Source organism: Bombus pascuorum, unplaced genomic scaffold, assembly GCF_905332965.1.
Source record: "Bombus pascuorum unplaced genomic scaffold, iyBomPasc1.1, whole genome shotgun sequence".
NCBI lineage: Eukaryota > Metazoa > Arthropoda > Insecta > Hymenoptera > Apidae > Bombus > Bombus pascuorum.
In genome coordinates, this window is record NW_026869731.1 from 1,109,909 (window position 1) to 1,119,011 (window position 9,103).

Here is a 9,103-nt window from a genome sequence, read left to right on the forward strand (position 1 = left end):
ATATCCATCGTCAGAAGAATCGCGCGGGACCGAACGTCATTTTGCTGCTAGAAGTGTGGGCACTCCTCACTAAGGACGTCTTAATATATAACACTATTAACTTAAAGCACTATATAATATTATGTAGTTATAAATTATAATATTATATACTATTATAGTATATACTATTATAATTTATAATATCGTCAATATAAATAATTAATATTATAGTGATAAAAATGACAAGAACCTAAAATTCAATTATTTTATTTATATTATTCAGCTTTTCCAAAGGTTTTTCGTTCAGTACTAATGGTTTCTCGACATAAAAGTTTACTATCCTTTTATGAGAAATGCGGATTGATTAACAGATTGATTAACGTGTTAAGAAATGGATGGTTCTATTAAAAAGAATATAGCTGATCTTTATTCGGTGTCGCGCGTGATACTAGCCAGAAATGAAAAGAAGCTGAAAGACGTCCTTATTTCTTATCATTGTACATGCGTCGTGCAGCATCATCAAGTCGAGTTATCGTCACACGTGCGTGTTTCCTAAGAATCAATAAGAAGAATATCGGGATCCTTATCGCGAACCGAAACTATAACATACAGCCAAATTTACACCTTTTCACTTTGCATAATCTGTAAGTAATATACGTTTTACAACGGTTTGTAATATTTCTCAATTATACAATTTGAATTGCATTTGCTCCTAAGATGCTCAGCTGGTCTCTGACTCGATACAAAACGAGAGGAACGACCCTCCTACGAATATTCTGTTTGAAATAAACTGGTATGTATTCTAATTGTATAATATAATCGAATATAATCTGATTGTATTAGAAACAAATTCCTAATAGAAACGTTTTTGTATCATATGACTCGGAACGATTCAGATTAGATCATATTACTATATAATCTGTATAATCTAATCTATAAGACAAGCAACTTTATAACTTTATAAACGTCATATCGATTAAATAAAAAAAAAACGGGATTTTTTCTTACATTTCCTCTGTATCTTAAAAATTATTTATCATACGTGAAAAAGTGTCAATAGAAGATTGTTGTTAATTCGTGCATTCGCGGGGATACGTGTCTCGGTTAGGCGCGTCAACGGGAGTCGTAAATTCCCGTTAGGATATAGGAATCGACACAGCGAGCAGGGCGATCCCCTGATTTCTGTTAGGATAATAGGAGTGGTTGTGGTAAAATAACTGTCGTCTACAGTCATCTAATATAAGGAATTTATTGCCGTTTACAACACGTGGAACGTATACAGATAAGATTGGATTTCGTCGGACCTTACACTGTTTAACCCGAGAGTTGATGTTGTTAGCGCGTTGACTGTCGATACCGTGTTAGAATAGTAGACTTGACTACCCGATGAGTGTTGTAGCACTGACTTGATTCTCCGATGTGTAGAATAAACGTGATTTGACTCTACGTGGCGTCGTAGAGCAATGTTTGACCGAATGAGCGTAATGACTTGACTCTTCCGCGTTGTTGAAGAGTAGTGTACTTGACTGTCTGCGGAGTATAAGAACAGAGACTGACCCATCTCGTACTATTTAGGAGGAAAGCTCGGTGTGGGTGTACCCTTGCTGAACTAAGGACGCGGATTCGTTGTTCACATTTTTCGGTAGAATAATGAGGGTAACGATCCGCGATGCCCATTGGTTATAGCCGAAGTTAATAAACATATCCGAGGAGAGAGGCTCCTGCAGATATGACTCATGGGTGTCCTTGGTCTTGGGAAAAATCAGCTGTTTAGCAGGGCACACCTGCTTTCCCCGTAATTAGCAAGAGGTGAAATAAACCTAATGACTGTTCAAATGACCATCCATAAGCTGAAAATATTTGTATGAATCGAAGTTAAGCTGAAAAGATTCGGTTTATGCTGGTTCCTTGGGTTTCTTGCAGGTCAGTGTAACGAGGGGTAGGCCTTGGCGGCCAGACCGAAAGGGACGTCGCACGGACCGTCTCGCGCGACGTAACAATTGTAGATAATAAAATTATCTATAAAATGAGACTCGTTACGTAACGATAAGCTCAATTTTTATGCTATACATTAGTAAATGGTGCAAAGACTTTTTTCTTAAATCGTTTATGACGTTAGTTAAAATTGTCATACAATATTGAGGTTTTATGGTATCAGTCATATCAAAATAGGATACCAAATTTCAAATCGATTCGTTTGTTAGTTTTTGTAAAATTAATTAATTAATTTACGAAACGGGAAATTTTTAATTTGTAAGAAAATTATGTGAGTTTACCTTAGTTTATGCTCCGATCTTCTACGCTATGTAGAATACTTACTCCTCTATTACTAACATTCAACAGATATAAGTATAGTTCAGTGATTCTTTCAGTCTATTAATGAATGTAACTATAATGAATGTAATCATAACATTGCGTACAAATTTTTCTGGAAACAGAATAAAATTAGTATTAACGTCGAATGTGTTATAAGATACTAAGAGGAATTTATACGACAAACAATTAATTTAATATATTTTTACAAATAATTAATTTATTTATATAGATTATGTTGTTTTCAAACGTGCAACAAAAAGTGAATCAACTTCAAAACAATAGTTAAAATGTACTTTATACTGAAATAAGACACATTTGTATTAACGATATGCTGATGTTACATTTGTCACATAAAAAATATATTATTTATATTTTATAAATATTAAAAAGTTGATTAATTTGAATATATATAATTTTGAAATTAAATGGAACCGCCTTTATTACAAACCGAAATAGTTCAGTTGGGAGAGCGTTAGACTGAAGATCTAGATGTCCCCGGTTCGACCCCGGGTTTCGGCAGTTTTCCTTTTCTTTCATCTATTTTTTTTGTAAATATTTACGTCTTATGTTCAAGTACATGCTATTCAACTAAGAGATATATTTTGTATGTCTTTGGACGAATCATTTTCACATATTTCCGACGATTAACAAAAATTGTTAATATTATTGATAAAAATTATTTAATTTTCGGTCTGATACACGTTTGAGTATTAAAAATATCCAAAAAATTATTTTTTAAATAAAAAGTCAAGGCGACCTTGAGTTTTTAAATGGCATTTTGGACTCCACAGAGTAGCGGCTAACGTCAAGACGAATTCAACGTCCTACAATACTATGACTTTTAGATGACCTTCAGATTTACAAATCCGATTTACAAATACGATATGGAAAATTATCCCATTTCTATTAAAACATATATTAGATATAAGACTAATACTGCCAAAAGAATAAGTTTTTAAACTTATCCAACGATTATAATAATATTGTCTTGTACTACATCATTACACGTTAGAATGAACTAATACTGTTAACTTAAACTTGTTAAACTTAAATTTCTGAGTTCAAGATCATCTCAAAATGATCTCAGAATCATTATCAATCATGACGATCTCAACTTTTTATCGGAAAAAAATTTGTAATTTACAAACATGTAGTTGATCGAAAATTATCTAACTTTTGTGCAAAACATTCCTTCCAGAAATTGTAGGAAATGCCGCTCAGAAATACTTGAGTATCAGAAATATTTGAAAATTGGCGGTTAAACTTACAGGATATACCCTGTATATATTATTTGAAACATACGTTTGAGATTGAAATAATACTGCAGTAAGTAATACTAAATGAATATACATATATAAATAATAATAAAATTATTGAAAGAACTAAAAACATTTATTATATATATTTTATTATGTATTTACATATATATTAAGATCTATGTATTTTTGAACGAAATAAGTATGTATAGTAATAATTACATTAGAGATCCTGTTTACCATTTAATAAATAAGATTTCAATAACTTTCTAGCTATTTTAGGTAGTATAACAATTTTTCAGAAGATTATATGCATTCATCTATTACAGATTATCTATGCTAGCATGAACATGAAAACTTATAGCTTTTTGCAAAATATTTAATATTTGATTACATATTTTTTTGTTTTTTTTGTTTTTATGTGATTAGTTTTTTATTTTATTTTGGTTATTTTACAATTTGTCCTTGTGGACATTTGGTAAAGTGTTATATCTCGTTGGTGAAGAAAAAAAAATAAAATAAAATAAAAAATAAATATAGCATGTGGGTGGCTACCCCCAGCGGGGTGCCAGCTTCGTTTTTTCTAAGTTATATCTTTTATGTTTTGATTACATATGTAGATAAAAATATAAGCAACAATTTTTCAATAGTAACGGTAACAGGAAAAAAATGAAACTATAAACTTAGTATCGTAAAAACATCGTATCTATAATAATATTAATTAATATATATTAATTAATATAATTAAATTAATCATTGGTAGAAATTGGTATCAACAAAAATCTATTATATTTACATTTATTGTTTCTAGCCAATATACTAACAATATAACTTTTATATAATATAACTATAATAATTTATTATAATATAACTTTTGGAATATTTAGAATTGGATTTTATTCCAGTTGTTAGTGAGTAATATCCATTTTCCATGTCGTTATTTCGTATAATGTTCTTTTTTAAGTATTTATGACAGTGAAAAGATTTTTCTATGATAGTATTTACGTTAATACGTGATCATGTTTATGGTTGAAATAATAACGTTCTTTGAAACCGATGGGCTACATATGTATCTGGCTAATGCGTCTGACAGCGACGAATACTCTCATGTGAGTAAACACTAAACGACCCGGTTTTCGGACGAAAAACAATACAGATTGGAATTACTTTGCGTACATAATACACGAAAAAACTGAATCACGGTTGAACGAGAATTTTCAGATAATATATTATCGTTTTCGAATCGGTAAAAAAATTGATGGAAAGCCAATTTGTCTTTTAAACTTATATCGGTATATACACTTACATATGTGGAACGCATAATAATAATATTTTTTAGTGAGTGTTACTGGTGTGCACTTTTCACTCACGAATGAATCCGGCTCGAAGAACCAAATGTTACAACCGTTCGTGGAGAGACGCCGTCGCGAGGAAAACGCGTCCGACGGGAGGCGTAAATTCTCGCTACGATTCGGTTAATCGATGCCGCGAAATAGTCGTTCCCCTTGTTTCGGTTAACGTAACAGGGGTGGTTTAATGAATGAAACCTGTTAACACTGTGTTAACAGGTTGATGTATCGTCTATATTCAACAATCACTTATACAATAATATAAACGTCACAAAGTATTTGGCGATACGTACAATTAATGTGTTACAGAGAAATTCTACCCGACTTTGAAAGGATATACCTTAAGAACAATGTAAGCGAAATTTTTTAAACACGAATAAAAAGTAGAGGCGAGAAGAATCTGAAAAACTGTAATTTGACCTTTCTTCAAAAAAATTAATTGTTAATTAAATTTTCGAATTGTTCACGATAGATTGAAATCTACAGATATAGGTAAATATGCTTTGCCAATATATTAAAGATCAGATAAATAACAATTCAGTGCTATTCGAAATAAATACATAAGATCATTCTGTTCGAATGTAAAGTTTGTTAACAATAGATAATAACATTAAATCTCTACATTACTAAAAATGGAAATAAATTTTTATAACAGCGAACTTTGTTTTAATTTCAATACAAAATTTTAATTTTTCAGTTCAAGAAGATAATTCACTTAATGGAAGACATATTTCCATGCATTAATCATACATATGTATATTAAAAACAAAGTGGTATGAACCATAGGCTTTTATATGCTTTACATAATTTGATAAGCTGACCCAAAATTAAGATTGTATTGATATAGATTGTACAAAAATCGTTGGTTTTATAATCATTTAATGCGCATGCAAAATCTGTCCCAAATTCGAAATGGAAGAAGTCATCTACGAATATTTTTCTGAAAAGATGAACATTGAAAAAAAAGAAATTTAAAGGACTGAAATGAAACATTCTCTTTTGATCAAATTCAAGTAACAACTAAATGCTTTAAAATTATTTGGAGAATTTTTGTATTAAAAGTTCTAATGAAAGAATATGAGAAATTGTTTGGGAAATTTTTCAGTCTTTCAGTTTATGAATTGAAATTGCGATCCTTCTTTCAGGTAAAATATGTTCTTATAAAAGTGGATTGTAACTTAATAATTAATTCCATAATTATTTAATTTAAAGAAGAAGTTAAAAACTCGTAAATGACTAAACTTACATTTAATAAAAAAAAAAAAAACTGAGTAAAAATTAAAAGGTTTGTAATATGAAAAACTATATTAAATAATGTAACTATGAAATGTACATAACAAAAATTTTTTAAATTTAAAAACATGTAACAATGTAGCTTTTTTCTTCGAAAATTATAAAATAAATTCAATTGCTACCTGATTAAATAAAATTAAAATAATATCAATTTTAATAATAATATTTATATTATATATATTATATATTATATTAACAATAATAAAATTTAATAATAATATTAATATTATTCTTGATGGAATTATTCATAATTTCATTATTTTTTCTTGTGTTTATTTTATTTCATAAAAAATATGTATATCAAAAATAAAATTTAAATATAAAGTTTAATTGTTCAATCTTCATTCATTATACTTAAACAAAGTATACGCTTAATGCGATTAGGTTTCCAATCTCTCCTCGTTATATACATCGCAACATAAATTTCATTTATTTTTCAGAAACTGTATTCCGTAATGGATTTAATTAAGGGTTCCTAACACTGAAACCATGATCTATGCGCTACAACTATTTAACGTTGGAAAATTAGATCTTTTATATGGACACTGGTAACTTTTGACATGTTGTTTCAGCACATGTCGATATCGTTATCCTTGTTTTGTTAAAAAAGGATGATACATATACCAATTTATTTCAAAACATTGTAATTGTCATATCAATCTTTAATATAGCCAATATTGAAACAATTATAATACAAAATACAGATATTAATACAAAATGTTATATGTACGATATTTCAACAAAGATATGAGAAGTTATTTAATATCAAAATTCTATACAAGAAAGGGTATCAAAATAATAAAGGAAAAAAGGAATGAAAACAATTACCAATATTAACTTCATTATTCTATCATTACGTTAGAATTTAATAGAAAGTAGCTTTAAAAATCATAAACATATCTTTAAAAAATGCCACAATATTATTATTAGTTCGTTCTGATTGTCCAAGCAATCAATAAGTGGAACAACCACTCTACCCGTAAATCAATCAGTTTCTAAGGTATAACCGCATACGTCGAGAGCTGCATACTGACGAATAAAGTCGCTTAATCCAACGAATTCATCGAGAGACATCGTAAAGTCGGGTGGAATTTCTCTGTAACACATTAATTGTACGTATCGCCAAATACTTTGTGACGTTTATATTATTGTGTAAGTGATTGTTGAATATAGACGATATATCAACCTGTTAACACAGTGTTAACAGGTTTCATTCATCAAACCACCCCTGTTATGTTAACCGAAACAAGGGGAACGACTATTTCGCGGCATCGATTAACCGAATCGTAGCGAGAATTTACGCCTCCCGTCGGACGCGTTTCCCTCGCGACGGTGTCTCTCCGCGAATGGTCGTAACACATATTATCATATTATTCTCGTAAGTTACTTACACACAACTTATTATATACCTGTGTTTGAGAGTTTCGTATAATAAAAACAATAAACATTTTTTGTTTCTAGAAGTTACAATGATTGTCGCATTCCTACCTTAACCTTTACTCTATTAACGAGCAATCGTCTTTCGAAACACGTCGCAGCTCATAAATATGTAAATGCATAATGTCTATAATCATCATAAATGAGAAAATTACGTTTTTCTATAAATGTGTTTTTCAATCTATAAACTCAGATTTGATGTTCTCGCGTGCCTGTTGCTCTGCAGCGCATATGCATGTGCTCACTCGTTAAAGCATATATACGCACACAAGCACACCCATATGAGCGCACATACTCCCACGTTCGAAGTGGAAATCGCGTATTACACGGGGGTAAACTAGAAAAGGAAAACCACGTCGAATGTCAGATTTGCCTGACAACAGGAGCTTGCAAAGTATGTTTCCATGGTATCCACGGTATCCATGGATCTCATATACGCACACAGGCAAAGGCACTTTTTAAATCTGAGAAAAAATTAGGCGAGGGTTGCGTGGGGTTAATAATGGCCATTCGCGCGATCCTGATTGGTCAATACTCGCTCGTGCGCGTTGCTGCTTTTTCGCAAACGGTGCAAGCAGGCTCCGTGCGCTGTGCTCTGTGTTCAGTCGAGTTCAATCGTCTGCCGAAGAAGGTAGCCAGCTGGCGGAAGCTGAGGAAACGTCAAGCGACTTCTCTTCGTCATAAGTCGTCATAATGGCCACCATTGTAAGTAATGTTTTTTGTCAGTTTGCTAATTTTTTTATTTTCAGCGGTATATATTTCAGAAATCAGTCGATACTTTTTGTGGTAAAGTGTACATAATTTTGTATTTCCTGATTGGGGGTCACTTTATATGTTTGATTTACTCATCCACAGTGAATAACGCGGTCAAATCATTAGCTAGGTTAATTATTTCAGCGATATAAACAGAGAAATTTAACTACGATTTATATATGACATTTATTTGTTATTTAACTCTTTGCAACTAGAATTTCGTTTGCCTACGAAGATGCTCTACTCGTAACACCGGTAATGAAAAAGATATTCTCTGTGACACGTACAATATAAAAGATACCTTATGTTGTAATATAATATGGAATAAGCGTCCGAATGTTTTTCTGAATCTGCCTATGTACAACTTTCTTCCTTCCTCTCTTTAATTCAACGTAAGACTCAAATCGATATCGTTTATTAAGTCGCTGCGATTTTTTTTTCTCATTCTCCCAAGAAGATTAAAAGAAGGAAGAAAAAATAGCTGCTTCTACATTGGAGCAATTAGCTTTCGATCGTATTGGACCTTCGGCCGAATAGCCTAATTAACTTAATTCCACGATAGTAGACACCGTATCAATGTCGCGATGCGGTTTAAGCGCGCTAATTTGTAAGTGGTATCATGTAATTTGTACTCGACAGTCAAGTGCAATTTCCATGGAATCGATCGTCCGACACGTGTACAACACATTGCGTCGTGGAATGCTTTGAACAATCTGCAGC

General features: G+C 31.3%; 1 non-coding gene across 1 annotated transcript; it reads left to right on the forward strand.

The window, feature by feature from the left end:
• Positions 1-2,741: 2,741 nt before the first annotated feature.
• Trnaf-gaa (transfer RNA phenylalanine (anticodon GAA)) lies at positions 2,742-2,814 on the forward strand. The gene has a single exon. It is a non-coding gene; the product is annotated as a tRNA-Phe (tRNA).
• The last annotated feature ends 6,289 nt before the right edge of the window (positions 2,815-9,103 follow it).